This window comes from Budorcas taxicolor, chromosome 15, assembly GCF_023091745.1.
Source record: "Budorcas taxicolor isolate Tak-1 chromosome 15, Takin1.1, whole genome shotgun sequence".
Taxonomy (NCBI): Eukaryota; Metazoa; Chordata; class Mammalia; order Artiodactyla; family Bovidae; genus Budorcas; species Budorcas taxicolor.
In genome coordinates, this window is record NC_068924.1 from 31,945,695 (window position 1) to 31,965,993 (window position 20,299).

General features: G+C 41.6%; 1 non-coding gene across 1 annotated transcript; it reads left to right on the forward strand.

The window, feature by feature from the left end:
* The first annotated feature begins 19,890 nt into the window (after positions 1-19,890).
* TRNAC-ACA (transfer RNA cysteine (anticodon ACA)) lies at positions 19,891-19,963 on the forward strand. The gene has a single exon. It is a non-coding gene; the product is annotated as a tRNA-Cys (tRNA).
* The last annotated feature ends 336 nt before the right edge of the window (positions 19,964-20,299 follow it).

Consider the following 20,299-nt stretch of genomic DNA (forward strand, 5'->3'; position numbering starts at 1 on the left):
GGATGCATGTTTTTTTGTTTTTACTGGAGTATAGTTGCTTTACAATTTGTTTCTGCTGTACAGCAAAGTGACTCAGCCGCACATATACTTTTATCCCATTTCCTTGGATTTCCTTTCCATTTAGATCACCAGAGAGCACTGAGTAGAGTTCCCAGTGCTATACAGTTGGTTCTCATTAATTATTTTTTATGCACAGTAAGGCATATATGCCAATCCCAATCTCCCAATCCATCCAGCCTGGCCCCCGTTACTCCCTTGGTGTCCATACCTTCGTTCTCTACATTTGTAGGCCCCTATTTCTGCTTTGCAGTTAAGTTCTAAATCTATATACCATTTTCTAGATTTCATATATATGCACTAATATATGATGTTTGTTTTTTTCTTTCTGACTCAGTTTACTTGGTATGACAGTCTCTAGGTCCATCCACCTCCCTGCAAACGGCTCAGTTTTGTTCCTTTTTATGGCTAATATTCCTTCGTCCATATGTACCGCAAGTTCTTACCCATTCCTCTGTCGATGGACATTCAGGTTGCTTCCACATCCTGGCTATGTAAATAGTGCTGCAGTGAACATTGGGGTGCACATAATTAAATCTTTTTTAACTATAATTTGGTTCAGGTATATTCCCAGGAGTGTGAGTGCTGCATCTATGGTAATTCTATTTTTAGTTTTCTGAGAAACCCCCATATTGTTTTCCATAGTTGCTGTAGCAACTCACATTCCCACAAACAGTGCAGGAAAGGTCCCTTTTCTCCACATCTTCTCCAGTATTTGCTATCTGTAGACTTTTTAATGATGGCCATTCTGAGTGGTGTGTGGTGGTACCTCATTGTAGTTTTGATTTGCATTTCTCTAATAGTGATATTGAGCATTTTATGACATACATATCATTTCTAGATCTTCTGGATCTGTTTCCAATGCCTGATTTTGTTGCTGGGTAGAAGTAACATTTTCCTTCTCCATATGTCTAGAAATGCTTATTGGATGTGAGACCTCAGATACTATTTGTTGAGCATCTGGATTTTGTTACCTTTATTTAACAGTGTTGGGTTTTATTCTGGCAAGTAGTTAATTTACTTCTGGATCAGACTGGTTCCTTGAGGTTTGTTTTTAAGCCTTGTTAGAGTGATTTTGGAGCTTTTACTCTAGAGTGATTTTAGTCTCACCATTAAGACAGAATATTTCTGTGTCTCTGTGAAATTCTCTGAAGTGTTTAATGAGGTTTCTCTCACTTGTTAGGATGTGATGTGAATGTCTCCCGGTCCTGGGTGAGTCGTAGCAGCTGTTCCGTTTATGGCTCCCTGGTAATTGATTGCCTGTTAGTGTTCTTTACCAAGGTCATGTAGGCTTATGCTACACATCATAGTTTAGTATTCATATAAAACTCAAGATCTCGTTCCAAATTTCTGGAGGTCTTTCTCAGCATAACTCCCTTCTCTCAAGTACTCCAACTTGCCCATTCCAGCCACCTCATCTTCCCCACACTTGGAGCTCTGTCTCATCAACTCAACAAGAATGCTTTTTTCCACTAAGGGATCTGCCTCCTAGCTTTGTGTACTGGGATAAGTCTTCAGACAAAAAGCAAAAACAATTGTTGGGCTTACTTCATTTTTTTCTTTTCTTTTAGGGTTATAGTCTGTATTTATCTCCTATATTTTGACCAATTTTCTAGTTATTAAAGTAAGAGATCTAGTCTAAAACTACTTACTCTATTATTGGCCCAAACAGAAATCTCAGAAATCTTGAGTAGCAAACTTTTTAAAAGAAAACTGAGTCTCTACCAAGGGTCACGGGTATTATATCCTTCTGTTTTCGATTCCTTTTATCTGTATAGAACTATCAGTATTTTAGGGTTGTGCCAGAGTTTCAACCTCTCTTATATTTGAAGCAAATCTAAGGCAGATATTATTCATAAATATTTTATAAATGTAAGATGTACTCTTAAAACATAAAGCCTATTTTGAAAATTACAACTCGATGATCATATCTAAAATATTCAACAATAATTCCTCCCTGTCAAATATCCATTGTTCAAATATCCAACCAATTAAATTTTAAATTTTTTCTTTTAAAAATCAGGATTCAGACAAGATTCACAAGTTGAAATTGTTGTGTCTTTTAAGACTTTTAAAATCTCCATGTTAATGCTCCATTTCTTTTGTATTTCTTTTGAAGTATGTTGTTTTTCTCCTGTAGCATTTCCCACAGGGAAATATATTTTGCAGCAAAATAGTTTAATATGTAGTTTAACGTGTTCCTTTAATAAGTGCTTCCTATTAGTTGTTGGAGAGAGAAGTGACAGTTTACTACTGTAATTCATGTTGTTGTTCTTCATTTTTTAAGTTCTATTTTTTATCGTCTTCTTCAAAGTGTTATTTTTTCAATTAATTCATTGGACACTTTTTGGTTTACTCTATGGTTCCATATAGTTTTCCTCTTGCTGTTATGTGCACCCTACATCTTTAACTTTCTCTAGTTAGTCAGCTTGCTATTGGATTTGCAATTATTGAGCAAATCTCTCTGTCCAGATTTATCTATATGATACAGAGAAAGGGCATATGATACATTGAATACCCTGTTTACAGCATGGAAATGCTTGCTGAAGGATCCCCAAGCAGACACGAAGGCCAAATAAATGCTGTACACATATTACAATTGTTTCTATGTGTGCATGCTTATTTGACCTTTGTATGGAATATGTTGCTCTTTCAAGGTATGTTAGTTTCCCATTAGTTGCTTAGTACAGAATTAACAGGTTCAGTTTAAGAATCCAAGAGGCCTTTCTTAAGCGTCATCTGTGGTTTCAGGCCAACCCAGTGCATTGAAAGAGCCCTGGATTTTAATCAGAAACCCTGGGGTTATGCTCTGGCTCTCATTCCTACTAGCTAGTGAATCAGATAGTCATTGAAGGGACTGTCAAAGAAGCTCTGAGCACAGGGAAGACCTCTATTCTCCAATCCAGGCAGATCTTCGGATGCACAGATTCTCCTTGATAGCACATCATGAGTTTCTTCCCATGATGAGATGACTGAAGTGTAAAGAAGTCAAAGAATCAGCTGAAATTTATAAAGTTAGCAAAAGTGAAGCTGGCATTTGAATTCAAACAGTCTGATTTCAGAAGATCAAGCCCTGAGCCTTTGGAGTGGGAGCACTGACTCCAAGATCCTAGATGACTAGAGAACTAACCCTGCTGCTGCTAAGTCGCTTCAGTTGTGTCCAACTCTGTGCGACCCCATAGACGGCAGCCCACTGGGCTACCCTGTCCCTGGGATTCTCCAGGCAAGAACACTGGAGTGGGTTGCCATTTCCTTCTCCAAAGCGGGAAAGTGAAAAATGAAAGTGAAGTCGCTCAGTCGTGTCTGACTCTTAGCGACCCCATGGACTGCAGCCTACCAGGCTCCTCCATCCATGGGATTTTCCAGGCAAGAGTACTGGAGTGGGGTGCCATTGCCTTCTCCGAGAGAACTAACCCTAGGGAGTATCAAGTAGTGAGAACTCACACATTGGAAACCACTTGAATATAAGACCTGGCATCACCCAACCACTGGTAACACCCTGTGCAGGACACCTCATCTAAACAACAAACAAAACAAAAATACAAACCCAATCATCAGCAGACAGGATTACCACCTGATTCAGCCTTGTCCATCAGAGGAAAATCAAACAAAAGCTCAGCACAAATCTCACCCTATACAAAGCTCACACAAACCACTGGACCAACCTTAGGAGGGCAGAAACCAAAAGGAAGAAAGAATTCAACCCTGAAGCCTGGGAAAAGGAGACCTCAAACACAATAAGTTTAAAAAAAAATAACGAAAAGGCAAAGAAATACTACACAAATGAAGGAACAAACTAGAAATACAGAAGTCCAAATATATGAAGAGGAAATAGTCAAACTACCCGAGGCTTGCTAACCTACAACTACCTGAACCTTTGTTTCCATATCTTTAAAACAGGAATAATAGTACTTATTTTAAGCAACTCATGGGGCTGTAGAAAAGGACTAGGTTGGTATTTGTAAAACTGCTTTACAACAGTGGTGTCCAAAAGAAACATAATGTGAGCCACAGAAGTAACTTAATATTTTCTAAGCCATGTTAAATAAAGGTAAGAAGAGTCTGGTAAATTTAACTTTAATTATATATTTTATTCAATTCAACATAAGCAAAATATTATAATTTCAACAAGTTTCCAATCTGGAAAAACTATTAGGGAGATATTTCACATTCTTTTTTTTATGCTAAGGTTTTGAATCCAGCATAACACTTACAACGGGTCTCAATCTGGATGCAAAATTTTAATCAAAAATACCTGATATGTATTTAGATTGCATAATATTTACAATTGAGTAAGTGGATGTATATCCCCCAATTTTCCCAAACTTAGAAAAGTTTTTCAGTAACTGAATCTAATACTGGTTTTTAAATTAAAATTAGTTAAAATTCAATAAAATTAGAAATACCTTAGTCACATCAGTCACAGTTCAATGGCTTAACAGTCATGCACAGTTAGTGGCTATCATATTGGATAGTGCCACTGTATCAACTGTTGAGCTTTATGTATCTGACAGCTTTTACAGAAGTTCTTAAATCTCAGTTGGATGGTACACTATTTCTTTCACTTTGGGCCTCCACATTAGAGACATGAATTTCCTTTGCTTTGACCTACAAAAGAATTTCCCAAGGAAAACCTCGCAGCTTTCCCGACAGTTGGATAACAGATTGCTTCCATTTCAGTAATCAGAATTTATTTTGTCTAAGAGTCACTACACTTTCTGGGAAATAAATACATCCCTAAGAGCAGGGGGAAGATGACCAAAATAGACTGTTTTTAAAGAGCTGAGAAATCGATTCCTGGTAGTAATGCAATCTCGAATACACGAAACCATTAGTGCAAGGAGCCCACAACGAGGTCAGGATCTATTCTGAGCCATGGAGAATCGAGCTCCCAAGTGACTTCAGTGCATTACCAAGAGCAGACTGATTCCGGGTAAGGCCAAACCCATCATCTCAGGGTGTAGGGCATCACGTGAGGTCACCTCGGGTATCTGGGATCTCCTGGCAGAGGTGAGTCAGGGCAATGGGGCAATGATGATGGACACTCTACCCCAAGCATCTTTTTTTTTGCATGAATTCATCACAGAATTTGATATCAAGGTATTTTTCTCTTCCTTCTTATTTGAGTAACAGACTAGAAATTCTTCACAGTTTTTCTTTGCTTCCACGGAGAATCTTGGAACTGAAAGAACCTACTGCATTCAGTAGCCTGGACTGTTTAAATGAACATTTATCTAGCACTTACCATATCCCAGACATTGTTCTAAGCACTTTAATTATTGCAACAAGTTTATCAGATAGTTTTATAATGCCCACTTTACAGATGAGAAAGCTGAGGCAGACAAAGCTGAAATAACTTGCACAAAGTGGTACTGCTTGTAAGTGATGGGGAAGGGATAGGAACCCAGACAATACAGGTTTCTGACCAATCGGTAAACCCCATGGTCCATGCAGCTACTGGATGTGGGTCAGAGGCTAGACTTCAAGCTCAGCCCAGAGTGCCAAGCCTGGCATCCAGTCCTAGGAATTCAGATGCTGCCTTCCCTCATTAACTGGTGAAATCAGAGGGGAGCTCAGAAACCCACCTGCCTCTACCACTGTGTCCTGATCCTCTAAAACAAGTGTCCCCCACCTCCAGAATCTAATGTCTGAAGACCAGAGGTGGAGCTGATAGAGAGAAAATGCACAATGAATGCAACGTGCCTGAATCATCCTAAATCCCCCCATTCCACCTCCTTGGTCTATGAAAAAATTGTCTTTCACGAAACCTGTCCCTGGTCCCAAAAAGGATGGGAACCGCTGCTCTAGAATGTCCTCCATCTCCACAGCCTCTAACATAATTCTACTCATCTTTTAACTCAGCTCAGCTCAAAACACACCTTCTCCATTAGGTTTCTTAAATCTCTGCAGTCAAAACTACTCCCTTTCTCATCTCCCAGTCTCTTCCAGATTAATCTCTATTGCAGTTTTCTGTAAGTTGCCTTGACTTACAGAGCTGTCTCTCTCTTTTCCTTGGCTATGAGACCCCAGAGGATAGGAAGTTCATATTATTCATTTTTTTAAAGATTTAAAATTTTTTAATTTATTTCTGGGCCTGTGTTGTTGTGTGGGATTTTTTCTAGTTGTGGAGAGTGGGGGCTAGTCTTTGCTGTAGCATACAGGCTTCTTATCATGATGGCTTCTCTTTTTGTAGAGCAGGGGCTCTAGGCATAGGGGCTTTTGTAGTTGTGGCTCACATGGCCCCCAGGCTCTAGAGCACAGCCCCAGTAGTCGTGGTGCATGGACTTAGTTGCTTTGTAGCGTGTGGGATCTTCCCAGACCATGGCTTGAACCTGTGTTCCCTGCCCTGGCAGGTGGATTCTTTACCACTGAGCCACCAGGAAAGCCTCCCCTTATTCATTTTTGTATCCCCCACAGCACCTAGCATTTGCTTTCTAGCACTCTGTAAATATTCATTACTAATTTATCACTACTTCTATATTTCTAATTTGAATAGAAATATAATGTATTGGAAACTGTATTGCAGTGGGTTTCAAGAAACTTGAATTCTAAACTTGCTTCTGTCACCAAATAGCTATATACATTTGGGTAATTCATTTTACCTCTCTGAGCCTTAGTTGTCTGTAATTGGATGAGATAATCTCTAAGGCCTCATGACATTTATGGAATGGGCTATTATTTGCTCTGAATTTATGGACACAAAAGGTTTTAAACAAGTCCCTGAAGGCTATTTCATATATTCTGCGATCACTCCAGGGCTACAGGGATGAGGTGCTTCTAAACAGGAACACATGAGAGGGGTCAGCAGAAGCAGCCCCTTGAGACAGGCCAAGTCGGAATGGTTGGTTGTGCTTTAAAATTTCAGCCTGGTTAAAAGCCTGGATCTTATAGGAAAGGACCCTACATAAAGTGATGGATACAGTAGAAGATAGCTTTAGGAAATAGTAGAGACGGTTCTGTCCTCAGTGTGCTTAATATGTGGTATGAATCACTGGCTAGCTAGGCTTCCTTTGAGAACACCCTGGAAATAGCATGCAGATAAGAGGTATGCACAGACAGGTGATAAGGCCATTGGAAAGCAGAAGATAACAAGTGTTGGTGAGAATGCAGAGAAACTGGGACCCATTTATGCTGTTGGTAAGAACATAAAATGATACGGCTACTATGGAGAGCAGTATCGTAGTTCCTCTTAAAATTAAAAATAAGACCACCATATGATCCAGCAATCCCACTTTTGGGTATATACCCCCCCCCCAAATTCAAATCAGGATTTTGAAGAAATATCTGTACTCTGATGTTCACTGCAATGCTACTCCCAACAGCTAAGATATGAAAATACCCCCAATGAATGGATCAAGAAATTAAGTATATACACACAATGAAATATCATTAGCCTTTTTAAAAAAGGGAATCTTGCTATTTTGGACAACAGGGATGAACCCAGAGGACAGTATGCTAAGTGAAATAAACCAGTTACAGAAAGACAAACACTACCTGTTATCATGTATGTGAGAAATGTAAAACAGTCAGATTCATAGAAGCAGAGGATAGAATGGTGGTGACTAGGGTCTGAGGGATGGGACAAATAGGGAATTGTTGTTCAATTGGTATCGAGTTTCAGTAACACAAGATGAATGTGCTCTGAGGATGTGTTATATAATATCATCCCTATACTTATAACTACTGTATTGTGCACTGACATTTTGTTAAGAGAGCTATCTCAAGTGTTCTGATAAAAAAAAAAAAGGACACAAGGAAACTTTTGGAGTGATGGATATGGTGGTTGTTTCCTAGGCATTTTTGGGCATGTGACCAAACTCACCAAATTGTATATATTAAATATATGCAGGTTTTTTTGTGTATCAATTATTATTATTATTAGCAAGGAAACTTTAAAAAGTCCTTTATAATTGTTGCAACCTAAAAATAATAAAGGAAAAGATTGGGTCTGGCTAGATACCCTACTTACAGCTAACATTTAAGAACAAACAAAGAAGGCTAAAAGGCAGGAAACAGTGGGATTAGGAGATGAAATATTTGCCTGGGCCAAATAGTTTCAAAGTTCCTAAACGTCAAATACAAATTTCTAAGGTACAAAATGTTGGATTTTAAATTTATGTATTAAAAATTATATATTTGGCCGCATTGGGAATTAGTTGCGGCCCCATATCTGTGATCTTTGTTGCAGCATGAGAGAGCTTTAGTTGCAGATGCGAACTTTTAGTTGCAGCATGTGGGATCTAGTTCCCTGATCAGAGATTGAACCGGGGCCTCCTGCATTGGGAGCTAGAAGTCTGAGCCACTGGACCACCAGGGAAATCTCAAGTATATGTATCTTAAAATCACTTGTTAGTGACTTATCCTGATTATCAGAGCCATAAAACAGTGACTGGTCTCACATCCTGGATAAAGAAAGTCAGAGGAGTTTTTGTTTTCATTCCCCCACTGGCATGTGGGCTCTAAACTCCTGTCTTCGCTCAGCACTTAGAAGGTGAATCACTTGACCTTGCCGGATCTTTGTAGCAGCTTCTGTAAAACGAAGGGCTTTATTGTAAAGATCCCTAACATCCCTTTTAGCTGGACATAAGGTTGGTGACAGGTATTTTCCTCCACTAGACTATGTCGTCTTTCAGTTGCTAAGTTGTGTCTGACTCATTGTGACCCAATGGACTGCAGCATACCAGGCTTCCCTGTCCTTCACTATCTCCTGGAGTTTGCTCAAACTCATGTCCATTGAGTTGATGATGCTGTCCAACCACCTCATCCTCTGTCATTCCCTTCTCCTCCTGCCTTCAGTCTTTCCCAATATCAGGGTATTTTCCAATGAGTTGGCTCTTGGCATCAGATGGCCAAAGTATTGAAGGTTCAGCAACAGTTCCTTCCAATGAATATTCAGGGTTGATTTCCTTTAGGATTGACTTATTTGATCTCCTTGCAGTCCAAGGGACTCTTGAGTCTCTTCTCCAGAACCACAGTTCAAAAGCATCACTAGACCATAAACCCCTGGAAGGCCAGGCTGTGCTTTACCTATCTCTTTAGAGCCAGGTGCCAGCAAAGTTCCTGACATGTACTGGGGGCTCAATCAGTGCTGGTTGAATTGAACTGAATTGAATATAGTAAGTGAGGAGGCATGAAGTGAGAACCAGAAAGTTAACTTTAAAAATGGAAGCAAGATTTTCCTTCTCTCTGTGGACAAAAGCTGGGAAGAGACCATTTTGGTTACAGGTAAAAACCCAGACTGAAGAAGAGTGAAAGGTACACCCCATCAGCTGGGCAACAGAAACCCCTGGGGCATACAAATATTTGGAGAAAGGTTATTGATTATAAAGTAAGAGTGCTGATAAATTACAAAGAATAAATATAACCAAAATGGGTAGATAAAATTAAGCCTTGCCATTGGGCTTCCCTTGTGGCTCAGCTGGTAAAGAATCCGCCTGCAATGTGGGAGACCTGGGTTCGATCCCTGGGTTGGGAAGATCCCCTGGAGAAGGGAAAGGCTATGTACTCCAGCATTCTGGCCTGGAGAATCCCATGGACTGTATAGCCTATGGGGTCACAAAGAGTTGGACACGACTGAACGACTTTTACTTTTTTCTTTCATACTTCAGCCAACTATAGCAAAGTTGGATCTGATGTGAAGAGCCAACTCACTGAAAAAGATCCTGATGTTGGGGAAAATTAAAAGTAAAAGGAGAAGGGAGCACCAGAGGATAAGATGGTTAGACAGCATCACTGAGTCGATGGACATGAATTTGACCAAATTCTGGGATATAATGACAGAGAAGGCTAGCATGGTCTAATCCATGGGATTGCAAAGAGTCGAAGCAATTTAGCAACTGATCAACAATACAATAATCCCTTAAAAATTAGTTGAAAAGCTTTCAAATTGTTGCTTGGATTTTTAAGATGTTCATAATTATTTTTCAGTAGGTAATGTGCACACAGAGGATCCAATTTAAAAGATTTTAAAAGCTATTAATAGCAGTATTGATTTTATCTCTTTATAGGCCATTAGTTACTTGGATAAAAAGTTTACTTTGTGTTTAAAGCAGCCTCTGAGTGGAAATGCCAGTTAGCCCTTCTGATACTGTACCACCAGGGGCTGAAATGCAGACCTTTCCATACAGCTGTGGAGCTGGCTGACAGGTGAGATGTGGGCATCTAGATGCTGAGTAAGGCAAGAGTGACAGTGTTATCCCATCATACAGAATGGGTACCTGAGGCCTAGAAAGAAGATACTTTGCACAAGATCACTTAGTCACTGGTGGGGGACTTCCCTGGTGGTCCAGTGGTTAAGAATCCGCCTTGCAAGGCAGGGGTCGTGGGTTTGGTCCCTGGTCAGGGAACTAAGATCCCGTATGCCACAGGGCAACCAAGCTTGTGTACTGCATCTAAGATCCAGCTGGGAAGGCAGCTAAAACAAAAAAAGACACTGGTGGAACCCAGCTGGGAAAGGCAGCTAGCCTCATTCTGCTGCTTCATTAGACACTTTATCTACATTCTCGTCTTCCAGCCCAGGGCAGTTTCTTGGGACGTGCGCTGCCCAGCCCTCCTACTAAACTGTCCAGGAGACTTGGATCCTTCGTTTCCTTTGGAGAGGAGTTTTAGGGCTCTACAGCACTGAAACAGGGCTCTTCCAGCCCAGTGCAGTCCAGAGGGACGTGCACTGCCATCCTGGGGTCAGGACAGGCTCAGCACCTGCCTGCAGAGGCAAGAAGTCACCTCTGACAGATGCTTATGACAGTTTCAGGGTACAGTCAGGTTCTCTTCAGAGAGGAGAGCACGTTGGGATCTCGGGTTCCAATCAGGTCCCATTTCCTCATGTTGATTGAATTCTCTCCATCACAGACTTCATCTCTGGGTCCCCGGAAGGGGGACTTGCTAGCTCAAGAATGTGCCCAGTTGAACTTGATTTACTCTTCATAGAAGACTCAGAAGGGAAATTTACTTTTTATTCATTCTCTCCTCGAAGCCATCAAAAGAATTATGAAATCGTTTCCAGGTCAAACACTGAGGTTCTTCCCAAAGGGTGTCACCATGAATCAAAGTCAGCTCTTTCGCCCTCCTCTCCCATGGTGCGGAAGCCAGGCGGGTGGGCTTTCTCCTCTCTGTGCGAGCATCACGGCCATTGCAGGACTCTGCTCCCTTCCTCTCTGAGCTGCTGTCTTCACCACACTCCACGCCCCAGGATCTGGTCCACCTGCACGGGAGGAGGAAACAAACCTGAAACACAGGTGTAGGGACTGTCCTGCTGTGTCCAAATGAGAGACTGTAAAGACAGTGTGACGGGCAAGTTTTGAGGTTGTAATTCTGCAGAAAGGCAAGTCCCCCAGGAGGCCAGGTCTACATCCCAAACTTCTCTCTCCCTCCGCAGCAGAACCACCTCCATGCACTGCATACACTGTCTTTATTGTGAGGGCTCCCACCTTGCTCCAATCAACATGTTTCTTTAACTCCTTTAAGATAAACTTGTTAGAGGCGTCTCCACTGCCATGTGTTTCTTACTTCCTCTGATTAAATACGGGGCTTGGAAATGTGTGTGTTTCAGACACTGTGCTGTGGGTGATCATGGTGCTGAGCAAGTTCACTGCTTCAGTGTTTAATGCAGAACTATTTTCTACTCTTGAGGTAGATGGGGAGAAGGGGCTTTGTGTAGCCATGAGTGTGTATTTTCATTTCTACTACTTTCTGCCCTATATTGCTAACCTACTTGACTTCCTCCACCTTCAGCCAGATATAAAAGTGAAAAGAGGCCAAGACACAGTGAGGGGTGGGGGGTCATTGGTATTTAGGCAAGTACTGAAAGGAGGCATTACTAGACTGTCCAGGAGACTTGGATCCTTCGTTCCCTTTGGAGAGGAAAGTTTTAGGGCTCTGTGCAACAGTGATTTATCATAGATGGCAAAAATACTGGGTTGCCCAAAAGTTCACTCAGGTTTGTCTATAAGACGTTATGGAAACACCTGAACGAATGTTTTGGCCAACCCACTATCTGCTGTCCAGTGCACTGCTAAGCTCACTGCCTGCCTGTTCTGCAGAGCTAATGGAAAGGCTGGTGTACCCTGGCCAACTGAGCCTACGTTTAGGTGTTTCTCCAGTTCCCTAAATACCCATTTTCTGTCTGGCCTCCAGACGGCTAATCTAATCTACTTTATTTTGCTTCTCATAATTTCATTATCGGATGTAACCCTGTCCCAAAGTCTGGGCCCGTCGCGCCCGTGAAGCTTCTCCAATACCCTTTTATAGTTCGCTCATTGATTCATTTACACAATAAGTATTTGTCATCTCTGTGCTGGTTGCTGGGTATCCAAGGATGTAAAAGAGAAATATTTGCCCTTCATACCTTTGAAGTGTATTGTCCAACCTCAAAGTTGTTTGTGGAACAAGAAATTGCAAACATGATGAGTGTGGTACTGAGATACAGGGGCTAAGGGAACACGTGGTGCGTGTGTGCTCAGTACTGCAGTCGTGTCTGACTCTGCGATCCCATGGACTCTAGCCCACCAGGCTCCTCAGTCCATGGGATTCTCCAGGCATGAATACTGAGGTTGGTGTCCATGCCCTTCTACAAGGGATCTTCCCGACCCAGGGATGACACCAGTGTCTCTTACATAGATTGCAAACGTGATGAGTGTGGTACTGATATGTAGGGGCCTAGGGGGCAAAGAGTCCAAAATGCAGTATTTGGATGCAGTCTCAAAAATGACAGAATGATCTCTGTTTGTTTCCAAGGCAAACCATTCAATATCACAGTAATCTATGCCCTGACAAGTAATGCTGAAGAAGCTGAAGTTGAACGGTTTTATGAAGACCTACAAGACCTTTTAGAACTAACACCCAAAAAAGATGTCCTTTTCATTATAGGGGACTGGAATGCAAAAGTAGGAAGTCAACAAACACCTGGAGTAACAGGCAAATTTGGCCTTGGAATACGGAATGAAGCAGGGCAAAGGTTAATAGAGTTTTGCTAAGAGAACACACTGGTCATAGCAAAAACCCTCTTCCTACAACACAAGAGAAGACTCTACACATGAACATCACCAGATGGTCAACACCTAAATCAGATTGATTATATTCTTTGCAGCCAAAGATGGAGAAGCTCTATACAGTCAGCAAAAACAAGACCCGGAGCTGACTGTGGCTCAGATCATGAGCTCCTTATTGCCAAATTCAGACTTAAATTGAAGAAAGTAGGGAAAACCACTAGACCACTCAGGTATGACCTAAATCAAATCCCTTATGATCATATATGGAAGTGAGAAATAGATTTAAGGGACTAGAGCTGATAGAGTGCCTGATGAACTATGAATGGAGGTTTGTGACACTGTACAGGAGACAGGGATCAAGACCATCCCCATGGAAAAGAAATGCAAAAAAGCAAAATGGCTGTCTGGGGAGGCCTTATGAATAGCTGTGAAAAGAAGAGAAGCAAAAAGCAAAGGAGAAAAGGAAAGATATAAGCATCTGAATGTAGAATTCCAAAGAATAGCAAGGAGATAAGAAAGGCTTCCTCAGTGATCAATGCAAAGAAATAGAGGAAAACAACAGAATGGGAAAGACTAGAGGTCTCTTCAAGAAAATTAGGCATACCAAGGGAGCATTTCATGCAAAGATGGGTTTGATAAAGGACTGAAATGGTATGGACCTAACAGAAGCAGAAGATATTAAGAAGAGGTGGCAAGAATACACAGAAGAACTGTACAAAAAAGATCTTCATGACCCAGATAATCATGATGGTGTGATCACTCACCTAGAGCCAGACACCCTGGAATGTGAAGTCAAATGGGCCGTAGAAAACATCACTACAAACAAAGCTAGTGGAGGTGATGTAATTCAGTTGAGCTATTTCAAATCCTGAAAGATGATGCTGTGAAAGTGCTGCACTCAATATGCCAGTAAATTTGGAAAACTCAGCAGCGGCCACAGAACTGGAAAACGTCAGTTTTCTTTCCAATGCCAAAGAAAGGCAATGCCAAAGAATGCTCAAACTACTGCACAGTTGCATTCATCTCACACACTAGTAAAGTAATACTCAAAATTCTCCAAGGCAGGCTTCAGCAATATGTGAACTGTGAACTTCCAGATGTTCAAGCTGGTTTTAGAAAAGGCAGAGGAACCAGAGATCATATTGCCAACATCCACTGGATCATGGAAAAAGGAAGAAAGTTCCAGAAAAACATCTATTTCTGCTTTGTTGACTATGCCAAAGCCTTTGACTGTGTAGATCACAATAAACTGTGGAAAATTCTTCAAGAGATGGGAATACCAGACCACCTGACCTGCCTCTTGAGAAACCTATATGCAGGTCAGGAAGCAACAGTTAGAACTGGACATGGAACAACAGACTGGTTCCAAATAGGAAAAGGAGTACGTCAAGGCTGTATATGGTCACTCTGCTTATTTAATTTATATGCAGAGTACATCATGAGAAACGCTGGGGTGGAAGAAGCACAAGCTGGAATCAAGATTGCCAGGAGAAATATCAATAACCTCAGACATGCAGATGACACCACCCTTATGGCAGAAAGTGAAGAGGAACTAAAAAGCCTCTTGAGGAAAGTGAAAGAGGAGAGTGAAAAGGTTGGCTTAAAGCTCAACATTCAGAAAATGAAGATCATGGCATCTGGTCCCATCACTTCATGGCAAATAGATGGGGAAACAGTGGAAACAGTGTCAGACTTTATTTTTTGGGGCTCCAAAATCACTGCAGATGGTGACTGCAGCCATGAAATTAAAAGACGCTTACTCCTTGGAAGGAAAGTTATGACCAACCTAGATCGCATATTGAAAAGCAGAGACCTTACTTTGCCAACAAAGGTCCATCTAGTCAAGGCTATGGTTTTTCCAGTGGTCATGTATGGATGTGAGAGTTGGACTATAAAGAAAGCTGAGCGCCGAAGAATGAATGCCTTTGAATTGTGGTGTTGGAGAAGACTCTTGAGAGTCCCTTAGACTGCAAGGAGATCCAAGCAGTCCATTCTAAAGGAGATCATTCCCGGGTGTTCTTTGGAAGGACTGATTCTGAAGCTGAAAATCCCATACTTTGGCCACCTCATGCAAAGAGTTGGCTCATTGGAAAAGACTCTGATGCTGGGAGGGATTAGGGGCAGGAGGAGAAGGGGACGACAGAGGATGAGATGGCTGGATGGCATCACCAACTCAATGGACATGAGTTTGAGTGAACTCTGGAAGTTGGTGATGGACACGGAGGCCTGGCATGCTGCAATTCATGGGGTCACAAAGAGTCAGACAGGACTGAGTGACTGAACTGAACTAAACTGAAGGGTCAAATAGATGAGGAAACAGTGGAAACCGTGGCTGACTTCTTTTTTCTGGCTCAAAAACCACTGTGAACGGTGATTGCAGCCACGAAATTAAAAGATGCTTGCTCCTTGGAAGGAAAGTTATGACCAACCTAGATAGCATATTCAAAAGCAAAGACATTCGTTTGCCAACAAAGGTTCATCTAGTCAAGGCTATGGTTTTAGTCAAGGCTGTGGTCATGTATGGATGTGAGAGTTGGACTGTGAAGAAAACTGAGTGCCAAAGAATTGATGCTTTTGAACTGTGTTGTTGGAGAAGACTCTTGAGAGTCCCTTGGACTGCAAGGAGATCCAACCAGTCATCCTAAAGGAGATCAGTCCTGGGTGTTCATTGGAGGGACTAATGTTGAAGCTGAAGCTCCAATACTTTGGCCACCTGATGTGGAGAGCTGACTCATTGGAAAAGACTCTGATGCTGGGAAAGATTGAGGGCAGGAGGAGAAGGGGACAACAGAGGACGAGATAGTTGGATGGCATCACCAACACAATGGACATGGGTTTGGGTGGATTCCGGGAGTTGGTGAGGGACAGGGAGGCCTGGCGTGCTATGGTTCATGGGGTCACAAAGAGTTGGTCATGACTGAGCGACTGAACGGAATTGAAGAGGGACACATCTGAAGACCCTTAATCCAGAATGCAGATGAATCAGGAATGGCCCCCCTGAGAAGATCTCATTTATCTTAAAAGAAAAGGATGAACTCAGAAGAGTGCTGGTAGATACGAGTCACGTGTGTCAAAGTTTTGAGGTAGAAAGGAGAAAGTATATTGAAGATAACAGAAGGCCAGTGTGGTTAGGATAGAATAATAGCCAGTATTAATTTGGCATTTGATGTACCAGGCCATGTTCAAAGCAGTTGACACATTTTAATTTTTTTTTTAACCTTCACATTAAGTCTATGATAAGGTAATTGAGAACACAGAGGAGTTAAGTAACTTTCCCAGGGTCACACATCTAGGACATAACATAACTGGGATATGAGCCAAGACAGCCTGGCTCCAATCCCTGCCCTCTGAACACAGCATCAAACTTCAGAGATAGCATAGGAAGGGCAGATGAGGACCATATCACACCGTTCAGGAAGAGGAGACAGAGATTGCAAGTCAATTTAGACCACAGTGAATGTTCAGTACAGCACCTAGGTCTGCTACACACTAATCTCAATCCTTTTCTCCATATGGAAAACTGGGGAATCCACTGAGACTCTAGGGTTCCCAGGTGGCCTAGTGGTAAAGAATTGGCCTGCCAATGCAGGTGATATAAGAAAGGTGGCTTCGTTCCCTGGCTCGGGAAGATCCCCTGGAGTAGGAAACAGCAACCTACTCCAGTATTCTTGCCTGGAAAATTCCATGGACAGAGGAGCCTGGTGGGCTACAGTCCATGGGGTCGCAAGGAGTCTGACACAACTGAGCATGCACACACTGAGAATCCAGCTCCAGGTTACACACTGGAGAAATATAGGAAGCAGTCAAATTAGCTGTAAGGGCTAATAATTCCCTTCCCCCATAACTTTGAGGGAAAGAAGAGGTTTATGTGGGATGGAGAGCTGAAGGATTCACACAGCAATGTGTACTTGAAGTGGCCTGCAGGAATCATTAGGGTCTGGACTAAAAAAAAAAACCAATGGAATGGTTGTCCATGCCTTTTCATTCTTTTGTTTTTTTCAGCATGAACTTTTCATGTATCTTCTCCCTGCCTGATTTTCTGCTAGAAGCTGAAGCTATGGCAGTGAATTGGACAAGTAAAATAGAAACCAGCATGAGCAAGGGGGTGCATGTGAGAAAGTCTGTAACTGTGGGTGACAAAGAAGAGACTAGCTGGCACCCAAGGGTCATGGGGAAAGTTAACTGGAGCTGGGCTTCAGAGATGGGAAATGAGGACAGGGAGATAAAGCAAGTATTTGTTCAAGGTTCTATCAGTGTTGAATGGGATTTTTCTTCCTAACTGATAATGAGAAGCCATCGCTAGTCCTTGGGTAGGAAAGAAAAACAATTTGTTTCTAGAATGCTTTGTCTGGCTGCTCTGCACAGGCCACACTGGACAGCAAGGAGACCCAAATGTTAGTACAGTGTTAGGGTGGGTAGAAGAAGCGAGGAACAGAGAAGTAGATCTGAATGCCATTTACTGTTTCTAACATTTTTTTGAATGATTTGTTTGAAGTAGAGCTGATTTACAATATTTTATTAGTTTCAGGTGTACCACATAGTGATTCAATAATTTTGTAGCTTACATTCCATTTAAAGTTATAAAATATTGGCTATATTCCTGGTTCTATAAAACATATCTTTGTAGCTTATTTATCCTACACAGAGCAGTTGGGATCTGTTAGTTTCCTGCCCCTGTCTCGCCCCTCCCCTTCCCTATCCCATTTATTTAAAAAGGTCTTTTAAAAACTACCTTATTTTATAGTTGAGAATAGTTGGTTAAGAATGTTGTGTTAGTTTCAGGTGTACAGCAAAGCAATTCAGTTAGAAGTGTATCTGTTCTTTTTCAAGATCTTTCCCCATTTAGGTTATTTAAAAATATTGGGTAGAGTTCCCTGTGCCGTACAGAAGGTCCTTGTTGATGATCTATTCTATATACAGTAAGTGTGCAGATGTTAATTCCTAAATTATCCCTTCTCCCCTACCTTTTCCCTTTGGTAACTCTTACGTTTTTGTTTTTGAATTCACTGAGTCTGTTCCTGTTTTGTAAATAACTTCCTTTGTATCATTTTTTAGATTCCACATATAAGTGATGTCATATGATACGTCTTTGTCTGACTTCACTTAGTATGATACTCTCTAGGTTCATCCGTGGTGCTGCAAATGGCATTATTTCATTTTTATGACTGAGTAATATTCCATTGTATATACGTACCACATCTTTATCCATTCATGTGTCAATGGATTTAGGCTGTTTCCATGTCTTGGCTACTGTAAATAGTGCTGCTCTGAACATTAGGGTGCATGTATCTTTTTGAATTAGAATTTTCATCTTTTCTGGATATATGCCCAAAAGTGGGATTGCAGGATAATATGATAACTATTTTTAGTTAAGGAACCTCCATATTGTTCTCCATAGTGGCTGTACCAACTTATATCCCTACCCACAGTGTAGTAGGGCTCCCTTTTCTCCACACCCTCTCCAGCATTTATCGTTTGTAGACTTTTTGATGATGGCCATTCTGACTGTGTGAGGTGAGATACCTCATTGCTGTTTTGACTTGCACTTCTCTAATAACTAGTGATGTTGAGCATCTTTTCATGTGCTTTTTGGCCTTCTGTCTTTGGAGAAATGTCTTAGATCTTCTGCCCGTTTTTTGATTGGGTTGCCTGTTAAATATCATTTCCTCTTATTTCTCACTTTTCTTACATACTCTTTAAAATTGTAGATTAGGTTGTCCTCTCATACTTGAAAATCAAGGTTAAACCAGCTTCTCTTGGTCTCTAAAAGTAGACAAGATTTCTGGTTGATAGCTCGCATCAGTTTTATTAACCCAAAAGTACCTCTCAACTTGGCACCTCTTCAGCCAGAAACAAACATATTATTCACCCTGGATTGTCCTGAAAGGGGTAAGAGAAATGAGTGTAATTTAAGGAGATGGTCCTTAATTAAAGGAGCCACTTGGTAAACTTCAATGGCTGCCTTGTTTTGGCTAGGCAATTTTTAAAAATTTTAATATACTTTTCCAAATCTTCTTGTTTGTTGGAGAGTTTAGCACAGTTGGCTTTTACCTGGTAAGTTTTTATTTCATCTGTGGCGGAAGCCGTGTCGGGTTGACCGGATTTCAGGATAGGCATTGTATCCTACTGCCAAAGCAGCGAATGCAGCTCGTTGTGTGGTGAGTTCTCAGTGTGACACACAGTACCCAGGATTTCAGTGCAGCCAGAGGGGTGAATGGGGTCAATTTTTTTATTTGCATGCACAAAGTCTCCCTCCTCCAGCTACCCCTCTGGGTGGGCTTTCCTCCACTCCACATGTATATTTTCACTATTAACCTAATGTCACACATTTTGTTGGTTACCATTATATTATGTGTGGGTAGAGATGCTGTAGCAATGAGTGACTGGGGCATGTAGTCAAACAGATCAGTCCAGAATGATCGTATGATTTTAGTGAACACCCTGCATCACCACTTACCACTTGCAGAGCTGAGGGAGTGTCTCTGTGTGTATACACACACACATACACACAAAATCTGGTTTCACCCCCAACATTTTTTCCCCTGTGGCATTGCAGAACTCTGGAACCGAAAGGAATTTACAGATGGGAAAATTTATCTGCATTATTTAAAGACAAAGAAACTGAGGCCTAGACAGGAAAGGGGCCAGATGCCACAGGCCACAGAGCTAGTAAGGAAGTTCAGGGATTGGAATACAGATTTCCAGATCCTGGCCTTTCTGTGTGTCTCACCACATTAAATCCTCATACTTGATTCTTAAAGAAACATGGATCTACAAGACTGGAGACCCATATGAAAAAGCACATGAAAAGATACTCAACATCACTAATTATTAGAGAACTGTGACTTCCCTGGTGGCTCAGGTGGTAAAAGCGTCTGCCTACAATGCAGGAGACCTGGGTTCGATCCCTGGGTTGGGAAGATCCCCTGGAAAAGGAAATGGCAACCCACTCCAGTATTCTTGCCTGGAAAATTCCATGGACAGAGGAGCCTGGTAGGCTAGAGTCCATGGGGTCATAAAGAGTTGGACATGACTGAGCGACTTCACTTCACTTTACAAATCATAACTACGATGAGGTATCACCTTACACTAGTCAGAATGGCCATCATCAAAAAGTCTACAAACGATAAATGCTGGAGAGGATGTGGAGAAAAGGGAACTCTCCTACACTCTTGGTGACTTACAGTGTTGAAAAAAAAAACCCAATAATTTAGAAGTTATCTGCAAAGATATGCCTTGAACTCAGGTCTCTGGAC